Source organism: Petaurus breviceps, unplaced genomic scaffold, assembly GCF_028583685.1.
Source record: "Petaurus breviceps papuanus isolate PSGF00001 unplaced genomic scaffold, PetGlider_PUasm1.0 184, whole genome shotgun sequence".
Classification (NCBI taxonomy): Eukaryota; Metazoa; Chordata; class Mammalia; order Diprotodontia; family Petauridae; genus Petaurus; species Petaurus breviceps.
In genome coordinates this window covers 5,309,203-5,328,700 of record NW_027185793.1, presented here as the reverse complement: position 1 = coordinate 5,328,700, position 19,498 = coordinate 5,309,203, and the positions used below count along the sequence as shown (strand labels likewise).

General features: G+C 34.5%; 2 pseudogenes; one reads left to right on the top strand and one right to left on the bottom strand.

Moving 5' to 3' along the window:
• Positions 1–6,832, bottom strand: part of LOC138161198 (5-hydroxymethyl-dUMP N-hydrolase pseudogene) — a 31,926-nt pseudogene extending 25,094 nt beyond the window's left edge.
• Positions 1–19,498, top strand: part of LOC138161312 (THO complex subunit 7 homolog pseudogene) — a 203,643-nt pseudogene that overhangs the window by 98,557 nt on the left and 85,588 nt on the right.

Genomic DNA, 19,498 nt, shown 5'->3' with positions numbered 1-19,498 from the left:
GCTTGGTAGAACCTAGCTTATTGTGTAGGAAAGTATAATTAGCAGTTGTGGTATTGATTATCAAATTAGCAATGTCAAGTGTTTGGCTAGATTAACATTTGTTTCTCCTTAGGAGAAAATGTCTAGGTCCTCAGAACTCTTAGTATTTTCCCAAACATAATTCTGGGGGAGATTTTAGGAATAAATTTTAAGACACATACTTTTCATTAATTATTTGCTAATGAAGAAATAATTAAATTTCATATCTGAGGTTACTTTCTATTTGACCACAGAGACCTGTGTAGTAAGTATATCTTGATAAATTAAGGTTTTGTTTTTTTTTATAAAGCTCTTACACATGAATGTGATTTAATGTGGAAGTGTTTAATTCTATATAGCACCTCATTGTGTAGATCACAGATTTTAGAGGTAAAAAAAGGGATGAGGGACAAAAAGCTATGATAATTATCTTATATTTAATTATTTTAATATAAATTATCTTATATTAATTAAATTAATTACCTCAAGTTTAATTATTAGTAAATTAAAATTATTAAATTAAAACTAAATAAAATTTAATTAATTAAATAAGATTTAATTAATTAAAGTCTGTAAACTTTTAAAATCAGATTTTCCTTTTCTCCATTTATTTTTATCCCCAGTATTTAGTACAGTAGCTGGTAGATGGTAGGTGCTAAATAAATATTTTCTGAATTGACTTGATGACTTAATGGTGATTATAGTATTTAAACCTAATATTACAATTTAAAAGCATTTATTTAGCACTATAGAACTGACAAAATATTTTCCAGTGAAAATTCTTAAAAATAATCAGAAGAGTTTATAATATCAAATAGTTCTAAAGAGCAAATTTCTAAACAAGCTTAATTGTTATTGCAACATCAATCATTATAGTGATGTTCAGAAATCTTCTACACCCCTCCAGATGTACAGTTGCTTCTTCTTCAAACCAAATGAAAATAAGGTTCCAACATTACCAACCCTCCATCCCACTTACTTCCTCTATAATAGTTCTTCCTTTGTTACATGATTTGAAAATAAAATTATTTTTAAAGTGCTGTTATGATTGATTAGTTTGCAGTCATCACTTCCCTTACCTCCCTTCACTTTTTATCTCTGGACATTTAATGAGTTCTTGAATCAACCTATTTCTATGTTAGGAGCAACATATGGTCTCTTCTTCTTGTATCATGAAGTTTATAGCAGACAAGATATCTCAGCGCACCCAGTAAGGAAAATTTCTAAGCTTTAGGCTGTGGTTTGACTTCCCATTCTAATTTATATCCATATTTATCTCTAGATAAATCATGTCCTCTTTTTATTTGAGGTAAAATTCATGATAAATGTAAAAGAAGAAGAAGAGCATATTACATCATTAATGGACAGGTATGGAAAGGGAAAGTTGAAGAAAGAGCAAACCTTTTCTTGAAAATTTCCTCAGTCCTTGAAAAAGTGAGTAAAACTGGTTACTTCATCCTGAATCTTTTTATTCAAGCTTCTGAGAGGGGATGATGACCTTCCATGACCTTTCCTTCTTCTGCCATAGCTCAACTCAGTTTTCCTTTCAGGCTTTTTTCACTGTCTTATTTCTCCTTGTTGTCCCTGTGCCACCAATTCTTTCCAGCTCTCCTCATTGAGTTCTATGCAGGTCTAGAAAGACTAATCCCCACAGCTGCTACTCCCAAAGTCTTCACATCTCTATTCCTTCCTCTGTTCTCTGTCTTATAAATTGTGGATATGATGCAAGCCTGCCATCCAGTTCAATGATCACAATTGTCACAAAATGCTCTCAGAGCTGAGAGAGAATGCAGGAAGTTCTAAACTACAAATCTCATGATGCCATTTAGTTCTCAAACAATATTGTTTTGGTATGCAAAATTCGTAATGATTCAGTTTTATTTGGAGCATGATGTCCTTATAATTTTGCTTTGTACTGAAGGATACAAATTTATTCTAATCAAAACACTCCATAAATCTTTTTTGACCAGATGTTTGAAAGACACATAAAAACAGAATAAGGACAGCACTTTGATTGCAAAAAACAAGCCCATTACATCACAACACTCAGAGAAGCTAATAATAACCCACTAATCTTTGAAGCTTTAAACATCAAAGGCTAAGGAAAAAAAATTAAGGATAATTCAAGTATTAGCTTAGCCAAAAATTGTAAGGATGAGAATGACTTAAAAAAATCATTCTGTTCACCTACAATCCAGCACAGGATTTAGCCTCATAATTGCTTTAGAAAATTTTTAACAAGATGAGTTTTAAATGCTTACAATGCTATATCTATCACTGTGTTTTGGTGAGATCATTACATAATAGTCATTGTTACCCAGAATGATTTGTTTCTATCAGTATTCACTTATTTCATCTCATTACATCTAAAGGTTGACCTTTTTGTTATTTGCAATACATCTTCCTATTCAATTTAATACACTTTTTGTTAAATGCCTCCCGACCTTATTGCCTCCTCTGAAAAGCCCTCAGTGCGTCCATATTACCTAGAATGAAGTACAATCTCCTTGCTTTCTCACTTAAGAGCCTTTATAGACTAGTGCCAACCTACCTCTTCAACCTCCTTTCCCACTACTATCCATCTTACCTTCCAGCCAACCGAGTATGTTGACTATTCTTTGACTTAACTTATATTCTATATCCATGAATTCTCATACCCACAACACACTTCTCCCTCTCAACCCTCTAAAACTTATTGAAATAACCTTTCTTTAAGGTTCAGATCAGAGGCTACCAAGTACTCCTCTGTAAAAATTTCTCTGATTTATATTGACAGGAAATATCACTTCTATTCATATTTTTCCCCAAAGAAATTTGTATGATGACCTCCCTTGACCCTATAATATTGTACTGTTTCCCACTAAAAGGGGGCAAAAGATACTTACCGTGTTTCCCCGATAATAAGACCTATCCCGAAAATAAGCCCTCCCCTTACTATGTAAGATTCCTCTAAAATAAGCCCTCCCCCGAAAACAAGCCCTATTGAGATTGCTACTGTAGTGAAGGTGATCCCCTGTGCTACACGCTACATTACGGTACCCTCTGTATGCACCGTCCCCCACCCCCCATGAAACACACGCCGTGCTCCGAGCTGCATCCAATCAGAGCTGCAGCAGTGAGCGTGTCATCCTGTTCTTCCCCAGTGATTTGCTTGCTGGCACCATTGAGAGCAGCGCTGCGGAGGAGAGCTGAGGCAGGACAACATAAAAACCTGGTATGTAAGCAGGAGTGAGGGGGCATGATGGAGGAAAAAAGAAGAACTCAGGGGGCATGACGGAGTGAAAAGAAGGACTGATGGTCATAATTTTATTATTCTGTCTGTTTTGACCCCCAAACATGAGTACAAAAAGGAAGAGCTATACTGTTGAGTATAAGAAAGCAATTGTAGAGGAGTCACATGGCAAGAATCTTGCAGTTTTCTGTAAAGAAAAACTTTTGGATCTTCAAATGGTCAGAAAATGGAGAGCAGATTATAATAACCTCAATCAACAGGTGGATGAGGGAAAAGGGAAAAAGCACAGGTCTGGATCAGGTCGGCAGCCCTTATATCCTGACTTGGAGATCCTCATTGGTGAATGGATTGCTGACAGGAGAGCAAAGGCCTTGGTTGTGCGCAGGGCTGATATGGTATTCAAGCATTTGCCCTTTCAATGGCACCAGAGTTTGAAATGGTCTCAGAAGGATTCAAAGCATCACAACACTGGTTGGACGGTTTCCTTCAACGGTATGAACTGTCCCTAAGAAGATCAACAACACTGTTTAAGCTGGAAGATGCTGAAGTTATTAAACGTGCACTTGCATTCAAGTCCTTTATTGATAGAATCGACATTTCCAAGTACCAAACCTGCAATATGATTGCTATGGATGAAACTTCAGTGTTTATGGGACAAGGATCTCAAACAACAATTCATCACAGGGGTGCAACGTCAATCTACATTCCCACCACTGGCTATGAAAGTGCACGGGTCACCTGTGTTTTGGCAATTCGTTTGGATGGAAAGAAAGCCACACCTCTAATCATCAGTAAGGGCAAGAAAGATAAGATTGAACGTGTATCTGGCATATAATAATAGCTGGGAATGATCAGTACCCAGTACACTGTGCAGTAACATTATCATGCAAATTTACATAAAGTTCAAGCCCAAGAGTAGCTGCACCATCACTCTAAATCTACAGAGAAACAAAGAAACACATTTAAAAAATCAACAACAAAACAACCAAAAAATGTTTCCAGTTCCCAATTCAAAGTACATTTATCATTCTCTAGGCATAGTTGGTTATGCTGATATCAGGTTTAAACACTGAATGATTGCTGTAGTATCTATTATTGCCTCTCAGACATCCCACAGAGCAGTTTTCTGAACAGACTGAGAACACTTACTCTTTACTGATTTAGGGAAAATGAATTCAAACCTCCATAAGGACCACATTTTTTTAAAGCTGGTAGCTAAGCCTGCTTTAAACAAAAAGGGGAAATGAAATGAAGGGTATGTAATTAGTTGCCATTTTAACAGTATTTTTGGAGTAATCAAAACCCATCCCAATATAGATAGATCAATAAATGTATACACAGCATGAGGTAAGGAGAAAATCTTTACACCATGGATAGAATAGGGATACAATGATGCCAAAGGTAGTTTCATCATTATCTACTACACTAGTAAAAGTGTTTCTGGTCAGAAAAGCTCCTTCATGATGGGCATCACTGAAAAAAAATATCAGAGATGTATGAAGAACAAAAGATTAGCAAATACTCCAGAAAAAGGAGGAGTATAATAAATTAATATTTTGTAGTAAAGGAAATTTACTTGAATATCACTGAGAAATGCATAAATGTCATAAATAAATGCTATGAACTTCCTCATATATAAAAATGGAACAAGTAAAAGATCTCCAGAATGGTTCAGAGGAATAATTTTTTAAAAAATCAAAAGAAAACAAATGGGAAAAGAAGAAATATAATATCATAAACTCAGAGTTGAAAAGGAAGTTTGTAAGTTAGGACAGAAATTAGAGCTCTGAAGAAACAATCAGCAACAGTTGCCTCTCTCTGAAAGAGAAGAGTCAATTTGGAATACAAAAATTCAGGGACAAAAGAAAAAATAATTTTATAAATTTAAAAAAATGGACTAGAAAAACTCATAAGCCCATCAAAAGCCAAAGAAACTGAGCATGAAGATAATATGAGAATAATCTAAAGATCTTTGGTCTTCAATAAAAATATACAAGCAGAAAATATTATTCTTGAGAATCTTTATACTTGACAAATGACCAGCAATATGACATAAAGGGAACATACAGTTTAAAATTCAGCTCTGATACTATTTGTGTGATCTTGAGGGAATGAATGGACCTTTACAAGGCTCAGTTTCATCATTTGTAAAATGACACGTTGAATTATAAGACTTTTAATATCTCTTCTTGCTTTAAATTTGTTCTTCTGAATCCAAGAAAAAGTACAACTCAAGAAAATCTTGACATTGAAAAAAAGAAACTCAGGGCAGGCAGCTAGGTGGTACAGTGAGTAAAGCCAAGGCCCTGGAGTCAGAAGGACTCAAATTTGGTTTCAGCCTCAGAGACTTAACACACACACACACACACACACAAACTAGCCGTGTAAACTTTGGCATGTTATTTAACCCCAATTGCCCTCCAAAAAAAAGGCAAAAAAGAGAAAAAAAGAAACTCTAGATATAAGTTTAAAAAATCATGGTCAAACAGACAAAATATTATAGGCAATCAAGAGGAAGGTCTTCACATAACAAAAAAACAATTATTCATTTCCAAAAATAAAGAAACCAAAACCACAAAATATTAATAATAATATTCTTAAAAGAAGAGACCAGAATGCACTCACAAAACTGTATATTCTATAAAACTAAACTTAATCATCAATAGATAAATCAAAACTTTTAGCAAAAATGTAGAATTTAAGCTATGTCTTCAAAACAAATCAGTTAAACAAAGTATTTATCATGCAAAACTCACCAAACAGAATAATATAAAAATATAAGTAGGTGTAATTAGAAAGAGAAACTTAAGTAATGAAATCAATGCTTTCATTCATCTAGCGCTAAATGAAGGTATAATGTGTGTGTTTTTTAGCTTTAAAAAATCTTTAAAATTGACGTATATCAAGAACAATAAGAAGAGGTATAGTGATGGAACAGTGTGAAGGGGATAAAGGAGCCTTAAAGAATTATTGTGGCTAAAATAATGATGAATTAAGATATGTATTTGGTGCTTTTAAAAGTCAACGTGGAGGTGGAGCCAAGATGTAGGTGTAGAAAAAAAACTTCAACATGGCTCCCTCTTCCACCTCCTCCAATTCATGTAAAAAATGACTCTAAACAAACTTTGGAAGCTACAGAACCCACAAAATGACAGAATTCCCACTGAAGACAGTCTGGCAGGCCAGCAGGAAAGGGGCCAGTGCAGTGCTCTGGGAGTTCAGCCCAGCCTCATGTGAGCTCAATGTTTTAGCCTCAAGAGACCACAACCAGCTGCTGGCTGAAGGGACTTCAGATCACCAGCAACTGTGGCAGTTTCCAGAACTATCAACACATGGATGCTAAGGACACAGTAAGAGGTCAGTGCAGTATGGACTTTTGGAACAGGAAGTTTGGGATTATGGTCCAGCCTTTGCTACCTGGCGGGAGAAGCAGCTGAGACATGTGGCATGCAGCTGCTGCTGTGTGGCTTCTTCAGAGCTCTTGGCCTGCAGTTTGTAGGGGAACCAAGCAACAAATATGAGGGGTAATCGTTCTTGCTTTAATCTGTCTGGGTCTTCATCACTGTCTAGGGCAAAGGTCATGGGGTGCATGACCAGTTTAGCAGAGCACATAGAGGCTTCTGAGAGGGCATCCAACTAATAACTCCATCAACTGAGAAAACCCCAGCAATTAGGACAAAGCTTCCTTCTCTGGTAGCAGAAGTCTACTGTGGCCAAAAGATAAAATGTCAAGTAATTGAGTGGCAACATGAGCAAGCAAAGGAAGTAAAGCAAGCACAGCAATCCAACTTTACACTCCTATTTTAGGGACAAAAAGGATCAAAGAATGGAACAGGAGGAAGACAACAAAGTCAGAGCTCTTACACAATAAGCTTCCAAGAAAAATATGAGCTGGTTACAGGCCATAGAGGACCTTAAGAAGATTTTCAAAACCAAATAAGAGAAGTGGAGGAAAAATTGGGAAGAGAAATAAGAATGATGCAAGAAAATTATAAAATGAGAGAGTCAGCAACCTGACTGAAGATTATAACACCTTAAAAATAGACTAACTCAAATGGCAAAAGAGGCTCAAAAAGGCAATGAGGAGAAAAATACCTTAAAAAGACAAATTTGCCCCATGGAAAATTAATCTCAATAGCTCACTGAAGATAATAACACCTTCAGAATTAGTTTGGAGCAAATGGAAGCTAGTGACTTTATGAGAAATCAAGGTACGATTAAACAGATCCAAATGAAAAAATAGAAGGCAATGTGAAATATCTCATGGGAAAAACCACAGACCTGGAAAATAGATCTGGGAGAGATAATTTAAAAAATTATTGGACTACCAAAAAGCCATGATCAAAAAAAAAAAAAAGAACGTAGAAATCATCCTTCAAGAAATTCTCAAGGAAAATTGCCCTGATGTTTTAGAATCAGAGGGCATATTAAAGGTTGAAAAAATCCACTGATGACCTCCTGAAAAAGATCCCAAAAAGAAAACTAATAGGAATATTATAGTTAGATCCCAGAGTTCCCAGATCAAGGAGAAAATATTATAAGCAACCAAGAAGAAACCATTTGAATATTGTGGAAACACAATCAGGATAACACAGGATCAGGCAGCTTCTACACTGATGGATGAAAGAGCTTGGAATGGGATATTCCTGAGGTCAAATTAGGATTAAAACCAAGAATGACCTACCGAGCAAAACTGAGTATTATGTTTCTGAGGAAAATATGGTCATTCAGAGGAATAAAGGACTTTCAAGCAATCTTGATGAAAAAACCAGAGCTGAATAGAAAATTTGACATTCAGATACAAGAAACAAGAGAAGCATTAGAAGGTAAACAGGGAAAAGAAATCATAAGGAACTTACCAAAGTTGATCTACTTACATTCCTACATGGAAAAACAATAATTGTAACTTACAAAACTTTTTTCAGTATGAGAATATTTGAGGGGACTAGAAATGTGGTTTTGTGTATGTTTATACATACATACATATATGTGTATTATACATATGTATGTGTAATACATATATATGTCTATATAGGAGGGTATATGAGCATATGAATACATATGTGAATATGTTTATATATGTGTACAGGTATACATAAATAGAGGATACAGGACTAGTTGAATAGGAAGGGATGATACTTAAAAGGTGAAATTAAGAGTTGAGATGGGAATATAATGAGAGGAGATGGAGAGAGATAGAATGGGGTAAAATACCTCATATAGAAGAGACAAGGAAAATCTGTTACAATGGAAGGGAAGAACAGGAAGACAAAATGTAATGAGTCAACCTTACTCTCATTGAATTTGACTTAGGGAAGGAATGACATACACACTAAACAGTTTATCTCATCCTACAGGAGAGTGGGGGGGGGAATGGGATGAGAGGGTGGATGATGGAAGGGAGGGTAGGCTGGGAGGTACGGAATTTGGTAGGACACACTTTTGAAAAGGTACAGGATCAAAGTAGAGAATAGAATAAGTCAGGGGTCGGATAAGATGGAGGGAAATATAGTCAGTCTTTCACAATATATCCACTATCAAAATGTTTTGCATAGCTACACATGTACAACCTATGTTGAATTGCTTATCTTCCCAGTAATGGTGGTTGATGAAGGAGGAAGGGAAAGAATCTGGAATTCAAAGTTTTAAAATAAAGTGTTTAATATACATATATATGTATGTATGTATGTATGTATACACATATGTATATGTGTGTGTATATGTGTGTATACTATTCCTTTACATGCAACTGGAAATAAGATATACAATCACTAGGACATATGAATCAGTAAGTCACAATCTCCACCATCAACACATAGTATCCAAGTAAATTCCTCTTTCATCTTGACTTGAGGCTGCCTTCTGATCTTCTTTACATTAATCATCCTTAAGGGGTAAACATCATTAAGCAAATCATCCTTAAGAGGTAGCAGAAAGTACAAATACTATCTATCTCTAGGCCAAGTAAGTCAAAATCTCTTCAGTCAATACAGAGTACCCAAGTAAAGTCTTCTCTCATCTTGACTGAAGGGTGGCTTCCTGCCCCCTTGGATCCTCTTCCACAGGCTGACCACTCCCAGTTCCTGCCTTGATTCACTGGATTCTTTCCTGGATTCACATATAGGCAGCTCTCCACTCCTGTTCTATATCTCATTTCACAGGGACTGCTCCACTCCAAGCTGTTCACAGTTTTTGTTTCTAGGAAAACAAAGCTTAACAGAGCTATAACATTATTTACATACATGAAGTGTAAAAGAGGCACAACTGTATTTACACTCATTACCAGCACCATCATCTCAATTCACTTTCTGTCTGACAAAGTAACACAAATCAACAGACAAGGCTTCAGTCTGAGAAATCAAACACAAATAAACATCAAAGTCCTCTTTCAGGACTTCTGTAAGAGCAGTAAAGTGTTCTTTCAGCACTTCAGTAACAATAGTAAACTCTTCTTTCAACAGACAGAATTCTTCTGTCTGACAAAGTAACAGCAACACAGACAGATCAACAGAATACCAACATCACAAACATTCTCTCTCTTAGCACTGCTCACCCCCTACTCTTTTCAAAATTTTCTCTGTTCTGCTCCTTTCTCTTCCACCCTTCTTGTTCTGCTCTTTCAGCAAACTCCTCCCACTATGGACTGCATGTGATTATGTTAGATGTATTAAGGGAAGGGAAGGTCTTCAAACTCCCTTAGGCCTATTAAGGGTCACAAAATGTGTACTGTTTCCAACAGAGACTCTTGATATAATCAAAGGTGAGGTTCAAAGGCATTTGAATAGGTGAAAAAAGCAGCAAAGTACTACTTTGCTTGCCATTACATTCCACCCCTCCAGGATCCTTGACCTTACAATCTAAATGGCATTGTATCCTGGAACAAATACAGGTACTATACTTTGTGAACCTACCAACTATGGCAAAAATGTAAAGTTATTTATAGCAACAGTCTTCAGGATAGCTCCTCATAGTTGATTTTACAACCTTGGGCAAGATGCATTACCTCTGTTTGCCTCTGTTTCCTCAGTTATAAAATGGTGCAGCTAGGTAGTACAAAGAATAAAGTTCTGTACCTGGAGTTAGGAAGACAAATCTTTCTGAGTTCAAATCTGGCTCCAGATAGTTAATGGTTGTGTGACCCCAAATAAGTCATTTAACTCTGTTTGCCTCAGTTCCCAATCTGTAAAGTTAGCTGGAGAAGGAAATGGCAAACCACTCTAGTATTTTTACCAAGAAAACCCCAAATGGAGTCACAAAGAGTTGGACACAATTGAAAAACAAATGTAAAACAAAATGGGATAATAATGATTTCTACCTCCTAAGTTTGTTGTGAGAATCAAATGAATTGATAAATGAAAAGCACTTAACAAATAGTAGCCTAGCATATAGTAGCTGCTAAATAAATATAAATCTTGGCTATTTATTGTTGTTGCTGTTGTTTGAACTGGTGTGTCTTATTTCCTACTAGTAAAAACAGAGAGTTCAGAGAAAGTTCATGATTTATTGTTTTAATAGTGAATGTGGATATGAAATCTTAGAGCACTTTGAACCTAGAGCAGCTTTTGTGGGGAAGGTGTGGGATTTAGATGATAACTTCTATATGCAAGCATCTAAAATCTTCCACTTTAGTAAGAAAAAGAAAAAGAAGTCAATTATTTGGAGGTATGCTGACTTTAAGAAATAATTTGATGCCTGGCTGATTTTTCCCATTCTTACAACTCTTAAATTATTACATTTCTAAGGAATTGTGTGTGTGTGTGTGTGTGTATCAGCTCTAGGAGAGTGGAATGTATATGTACCTTCATAGAACAATAAATTTAGAGTTGTAAGGGAATTTAGAAATTATATAATCTACTTCCTTCATTTTATTTATGAAGAGTTTAGGCTAAATTAAATCAAAGTTAATGAGGAAAAAGGTTAAGATTCAAACAATTTCTGTGACTCCAAGTACAGCATCCTTCCCACTATATTAGGCTGACTCGACTTGCATTGACTTCCACCATGTATCAAATACTCCTAACATCAAATCCTTATCATTATTACAACAATCATAGAACTGCTTATGGGTCACAAAGAATTTTCTAAGTATAAAATATTTTTATATGTAATAATTTGTCGTAACCCTATAAAACAGATAGCTCGATTAATTAGCAGTTCCTAAGATTTGGCTTAGATTAAATTCTAGATTGTAAACAAGTTCTCTAATTTTATACTTTAGGAAACTCAGTCCTGGAAAGTTGAAATGATGCCTCTTCCCCAGGGTCACATAAATAGTAATGTTATCTTAATGGAGGAGAAAAAATATTAGAGAAATTGATTCTCTAAAGTCAGGTTGTAAGAAGCAGAGCTGGGACTTAAATGAGGTCTTTGATCCCAAGTCACTACATTTAGTTGGTGAAATATAAATCTGAAAAAAAGTCTATTTTTAATAAAAAAGAAGTTAAAGTCTAGATGGAAGGGGGAAAAGACCCTACAATTCTTCTGAGACCTTCTTATGAGGTCTAATAAAAAAAAACAGCTCTGGGAATGGTTGGTATATTGGTACAGTTTCATGCAGAAAGAGCAATGCAGAAATCTAGGTCATTATACTCAGAATGTAGCTCCATCCAATTCCATTCTTCCTTGAATGGGTAGATTGGAGACTGATATTTGAAATATCCCTAATGTTAAGATGATATCTACTGTATAATTTCAATTCAGTAATATTTTTTCAAATTGTGATAGACTAATGTATCTTAAAGTACATTATTTTAGTGATCATTTCTTCATACCCACTAATAGAGCTCAGCCTTAGACTCCATTAATCATCTCTTTTAGATGTATTCTTCCAAATATATACATATATAAAAATATATACACACATATGTGTGTGTGGGTGTATGCATACATATATATGTATCTCTCTTTATATCTATTGCTCTCTATACACATATGCATGCATACACATATGAATATATACACACATACATACATATAAACATACATACACATGTAATCTATACTTCTTTCTGAATTACCTGGAATCTTCTGAATACTTATAATAGATATTACCTTATCATATTTGAAAATTATATATTTTATATGTATATATATATGTATATTAAGTTTCCCATTGATGCTCTGTAGATGTTCTTTAACTATGTCAGGATAGCCAAATATGTTTTTCTCTGTCAAATATATCCATCCAGCAAAATCTTTTATTCCTGCAATTCTTTGAAAAAAAACTTCAATATGCTAAATCCCAGAATGTTAAGTCAATATTAAGTCTAGTGATAATATGTTTTAAATTTTTCTATCACCTATTTTTGATGATCGTCTCTTTTCTGCTTCATGATGAGACCATGTTTTTTCTTCTTTCCTTTGGGGAAAATGCATCAAAAGTCAGAGTCATTTTATGGAGTGTCATTTAATGTCATTCCTAATATATTATATGATTCCTACCTCTGCAATCATCTCTTACTTTTTGCTGATTTTTCTTAGCATTTACTTGCTCTGTCTTTTTTGCTACCCTTGCTTTTTCCCTGGAAGGCTTATCAGCACTCAGAAGAATTGCCAAATCAAGAAAGTGCTCAGTTAACACAAAAATGAAAAAGTATGTGTTCAACCACAAAGAAAAGCAAAAGCTATTTGAACAATATTTGATTAGCATAAAAAGCACGTGTTTCAGGGAAGCAGGCTTTTAATTAGCTATATTCCCATTCCTTTTTCTTTACTGTGGCAAGCATTGAACTCTTTTGAGGTTATATTTACTCCACCAAGTAGAATTGGATAGAGACCTTGCCCATAAAGTTGTATGACCTAAGAGAAATCAAAAAGAAAAATTCCAAGCAAAAAGAAGATCCTTTGGTGAAATGATGATGACAGAAAGGAAATCATTAATAATGGTGTTGCTAATTTTTCTTATCACAGTCTCTACATTGTAGTGATCCATACAAGAGAAAAGTTTGCATAGTTTCTTCATTCATTCTGAGGGAATAGCCAACAATGTAGGAAACAGGATATATATGACAGTGAGTCACTGTTCTTCTTCGAAGTCCAAGATGAGACTATGTCCAGGATTTTGTGAATGGTAAAAAAATTTTGAGGACTGATTTCAGTATGGGATCTCTTTCAGGAGATGCCCGGTAGATTCTCTCAATTTCCATTTTACCCTCAGGTTGTAGTATCTCAGGGCAGTTATCCTTGATGAACTCTTGGAGGATGTTGTCCACGCTCAATTTTTCATCATGATTTTCTGGTAGTCTTGTGATTCTCAGATTATCTCTCCTGGATCTTTTTCCCAGATTAGTTATTTTTCCATTGAGATATTCAACGTCTTTTTCTAACTTTTTCATTCTTGTTTTGTTGGACTAATTCTTGGTTCCTCATAGAATTATTTGCTTCAATATGGTTGATTTTAGTTTTACCTAATTATTTTCCTTGGTTAGTGTTGGAGCTCCTTTTCCATATCACCCCCTTTTCTTTTAAAGGAGCTGTTTTCTTCATTATAGTGTTTTTCTAATTCTGCAAATTTGATTTTAAAAGAATTATTCATTTTAACTTCTATGTCTCTCATTTGGTTTTCAAAGTTCATTTTTAACTCATCTAGGAAAACTTTCTGTGCTTGGGACCCATTCCCTGCAGATGTTTCAGCTGTTGGAGTCACACACTGGAATCACACACCATGGCAGCAACTGTAGCCTCCACCACCCCAGGGTGACCATGTTCTTCTCTCACCCAATTCCAATAGTTTCCCCACTGACCTTTTACTTTTGTTTTGGCTTTTATGGATTGAGAAGTCTGGAAACTGCCACAGTTGCCAGTGATATGATCCCCTGAGGTCTGCTCTAGCTTGTCTGTGCTGCTCATCTGTGCTGGCATGGCCCATGTGGAACTATGCTCCACTCCTAGTCCAGTGTGATAGACACTTTCTGTCAGTTTGCCAGGCTTTCCTCAGCTGAAAACATATTTCATTTTGTCATTTTTTGGGTTCTGTAGCTCTGAAATTTGTTTAGAGTAATTTTTACAGGTATTTGAGGTAATTGGGGATGATCTTAAGTAAGTTCCTGGTTTTACTCTGCCATCTTGGTCCCACCTCCATCAGTTTGTTTGTGCTCTCTAGTCACTACCACATCCTTTATCCCTGCAAAGACATTTCTCTGCATAAGTTTATGCATGGGAGGGGAAACTTGTCATATAGGAAGATTTTATAGAGGTGAGAAAGTAGGTATAGGAATTGAAGCACTAACATTTTGATAATATCCTTTTTTTTGGTAATATGAGCCACGATTGATTATGTTCATGAGGTATGCTCCCTTATTTTAAAAATTGATTCCTGAGTGATTACCTGAATGAATATGGAAAGCTACCTATTGTCTTCAGTTCTCACCTTTTTGATTTGGACTCACACACTTTGGAATTTCATAGCTTGACTATGAGAGTCTGAATGTAGTATTTCTACTATCATCATTAATAACAAAAGAGATTTCAATAGAAATGAGTATACATCTGTTTCATTTTGAATCTACTCTTATCCTTCCAATTTATTCTAAAACTATGTTGTCCTTGGCTACTACAACATTTTGCTTTGCAAGGAAATAAAGTGTATAGTGGCTGGGGAAGATTCCAGGCTGTGTAGGTCAACTTTATGTGGTCATTTTTCCACATGAATTAAACTTTTCTGAGATGTAGTACAAAAATCAATATGGCAAAAATTAGACTTAAACTAACATCATGTAACATGCAAAATAATGCCAAACTGGATATATGATCTGATTATAAAAAGAGAACAAGATCAAGATATATTAACAACCAAACAAATGTTTAAAAATGGTTAGTAAAGTTGAAATAGATATCCTTGATATCATAAACTGAAAAGCTTTTGCATGAGCCAAGTAAAGTACAGCTAATTAAGAAGGGTAAATGTTAAATGGGAAAGAATTTTTGTATCAACTATCTCTGGTATGGATTTTATAGCTGATATATTGAGAATAAACAGAGACATTTAAAACCAAGAACTATCCTCCATACTAAAAAACCCAGAATTTTACAGGATTAAAAAACCCATAAATTATATAGGCATAACTCTAATCCTGCTGATTATGATCAGTAGAATACCCATATTGATGTATTTATGAATCCATATTAGTATATAAGTAAACCTAGAAACTGGCAGCTATAAACATTAGCATAACAATTGGACTTACATGGACAGCATGGTCATAAGAGGGAATCAGGCAAAAATCAGGAGTAGGATTTTAGCACAAAAAATAACTTGTTTAATTGGCATTCTGATTCTTCACCACATTTGCCTAGATAAGGACATGCTGTACATGATGTGAATCTCTGGGTCTGCTTCTGTGCTACAACTTCAGCCCAAAGCTATGGCTCTATCAGTACCATGAAAGAATGCATTATGAACCAAGGTGTCTTGGCACTATAGTATTCAGCAAACCCCTGTCTGCCAAGATGCATGTTGCAATCTGTTAAATTTTTTTGATAATTTGAAATAGCACATGGAATTTAAAAAAATAAACATAAAACAAAGGTTTGAAATCATTGCATTGATTCTTCTGCCTCTCAGAAGTTATGTGAAATGTGAATTTATCTGATTGAATCAAAGAACACCTAACAGTTATTTAGATGAAAATGTGATTGTTAGCTACAGAAACTTCACTGTCCTTGGGAGAAAAAAGGTGAATTAATATGGAAAAGTCAAAGAGCAATAGCAAATATACTATTTGTGCCTATAGCATAAGAACAGAACAATGAGGTATTAATACTTTAAAATGAAGCCATCGGTTAAACGTTTGTTTATACATTGCTTTGCTTACAACAACACTGTAAAGTAGGAAACATTAATGTGATTACCCCCATTTTACAGAGAAGGGAAATGAGGCTGTGTGCTAAAGTGAATTTACTCATGGTCACAAAGCTAATAAGTATTGCAGTCAAGATGAAAATCCAGGTCTCTTGATACCCATTTCCCTACTCGTAGCTTCCATTATACCACATGTTATAATGCCAGACGTGTGAAGTCATTGGTTTCACATTTATTTTTTCAATGATATGCCTATCCTTTCACATAAAGTTTGAATTGCCCTCAGGAGCCTTTCTATGGCTAATTTAACCACTATTTTAATGCCTAGTTGTGAACTATAAATTCAAAGGACAGCAAATAGAATGGTTTCATTTTATTCCAAAGTTATTGAAATCATTGAAATTCCAAATGGTTCAGGTTGAATTGAATTATTTTACCCACCTTTTCCATCACTTAATTAGAAATTAATTTTATCTTTTATAATTAAAAATATTTGATTTCACATATTAAAAATCCAAGTTGGAAACACAATGGTTCACCCATATGATCGATCTAGTAATAAATATTTTGAGAAAATGTTAAATGTTGAAATGAAGGAAAAAGTTGCATAAAATATAATTAAAAGCTAATGTTTTCCACCCTTCTTTCCATTCTTCTATTCTCCTTTCAAAGAGATTGGGGCTAGCTAGCATATTAAGCATTGAGACACTAGTACACGATGAATTTTTCTGACTACTGTTTTCTGTCAGGGGTATCACAACTTAATCTCTATGATACTAAGCTTAGTAGTTCATTTTGGCTCTTTGCTCTCTTACTTCTCACATCCAGATTTACCAAATCAGCCTTTGTAACATCATTTGCCTCCATCCTCTCCTTCCTTTTCCTAGTGTTCAAACCTCAGTTATCATAAAATTGAACTATTTATTCCAATATTGTTCTATCGAGTTCTTCCATTTCCAGTCTTTCTCCTTTAAAGTCAATAGTTCTTCCAAATTAATTGTCCTATATATAGATCTGGACACATCCTCCATTCAAAGTCCTTTAATAACTACAAATTGTCAATGAAATAAAGTTCACATTCTTCAGTTTGAAATCAAATGTATTTTATGCTATTTGCCACTCTCCATATATGCCCAATCTAATTCAACAAATATATGTTAAGCTTTTATTACTATATGCAAAGCTCTATTAATGATGACAAAAACAAAGACAAAAAAAGTCCCTTACCTCCAAAATCTTGTACTCATCCTCAGTTACTTCTGCTCAATTTGTCACTTATTCTTGAGGCTAACAAGCACCTCTAATCTATTAATATTCCACATCATAAAAAGCTCAGCTATTTCAAATATCATCTCTTTCCTTAAACCTTCCTAATTCTTTTTCAATTGTGTCTCTCATATTACTTCAATTGCAGTTTCTTTAAGGTCAATCATGGACTCTATGCTTATTGACTAAGGACTTCCCCTAGGTAAATATGGAGTGGTCATCACCAGAGTGGTCTCATAATGAGGAATATTATAACCATGTCAACTCTTGATTATCATTTACCAGTCATAGAAGGCATATGACAGCCTGGTAGAGAATGTCAAAACCCAAAATCCTTGAAATATTCAGGTATAAAATGTGTATCATATGGGCATCCTAGAAAATACGCAGAGACCATTTTTTTAAAAAAACTACATTCAACTTATGGAAGGGACCTATTAAATTAAATAACAGACCAAATCAAAGTAGTGTAGTAAAAATACTGGACCTAGAAACAGATCTGGGTTTGGATGCCAGATTCTGTACTGATCAATGAGTCCACTGGCAAAAAAAAAAAAAAAATCCTTCTTGACCTAAGTTTCCTCATTGGTGAAAAAAGACAATTGATTTAAATGATCTCTAAGATCTACACTAGCCCTCAATCTCTATGACTCTATGATTCTATGGTTTGTGTGTCTCTAGAATTAGAAATTTTAATGGAAAAATCTTCCACTGAAAGGTGACCACAGTGTATTTTATCTTGAATTGTACTGTCCAAATATTCTTTTCTTCATTAGTGGATTTGCCTCTTTTTATGTATTTGAAGTATTTCGGACTTTGATAAGATGGAGTCTAATTATATACTAATAAAACTAAAGCAATATTGGAAAGGAGAAAATAAATTAGGTGTCAAGAATATGAAGTAGCAAAAGATATAGGATTTTAGAACATTCAAGGGGATACAAAATACTTTCTTATTAGGAGGAAACTGGAGGTAATTATCAAAGGTTTTCCAATGTATATTCCATCTATTGAAATCTGGAAACTGAGGTTACACTTCTTTAAATTAGAAAGTAAAGTTTAAAGAGACAATAATAGCATATGTTATGATGCTAGGTTTCCAAAATTGAGGCAAGGACATCCCTCCCACACTATAAAAGAGATGGCATTCTCTACTTTGAAAGATTACTACAAACTTTTGATGAGTGTGGCCAAAATAATTCTAACTTTTAAATAAACCAGGATAAAAAAGATCTCTAAGACATATTTATTTGTTTAAAGAAAAAAGTGAAAACAGCTTTTAAGAAATTAAACATAAAAACCTTAACATGCTGAATAATTACTTATGTAAACATAATTTGCACAGAAAATAAAGGAAGAGATTTGGACATGCTTTAAGGAAAAACAGCAGATTTTGTTAATTCAAGGATTTTAAAAATTGGCTGTCAACCAATCCCTTCTCAATAGTTATTCCATAGTATTATAAAATTTTTCCATATTCCATTTAAGGAAGAGAAACCTTACTTTCTGCACATGTTATGTGAAAGGCACTCACATGAGTGTTCAATTAAACACCTGGCAAGAATAATAGGCTTAGTCATCTCTGTCTGATTTTGAACCTGTGCTTCCAGGGAGGCTAAGTTTCCCAACCTAGCCCATTAATGTCACTTACAACATCTCATTAGCTCTTTGGAAATTTTGGAGAACATTGTGGGAGTTGGCATAAAGGATATAATAGATTTCACATGATTTTAAGTATTTTAAGGTAAGTCATTAGTTTTGAGGTATTTAAGTACTAGCACTAAGAAGCAGTTCATGTTCTTCTGTGACTGGAAAAAAATAAGGACAGCTTAGTTAACTTATTTATTACATTAGAATAATATATGACAGAAATTTATTAAAGTGATATTTATTTCTGAAAAGTTCAATCTTAAATATGGGAACTATAGAGAATAGAACAAACATACTTAGAACTCTGAACTTTCTCTCTGAACAAATATTTTCTTCCCACAGTCATTACTATTTTCTTCAAATCAAAGCTCAGAAGTATGTAGCGTATAAACCCCTCAAAACATACCAATACATGCTCCTTATACAGTTTTAAGAATGCAATACTCTCAGTATGAGTGAACATTGTTGCCATTATTTCAAGAAGCAATATTACAAGTCCCATTGACATTAAGATGAAAAAAAATACTGTGTAA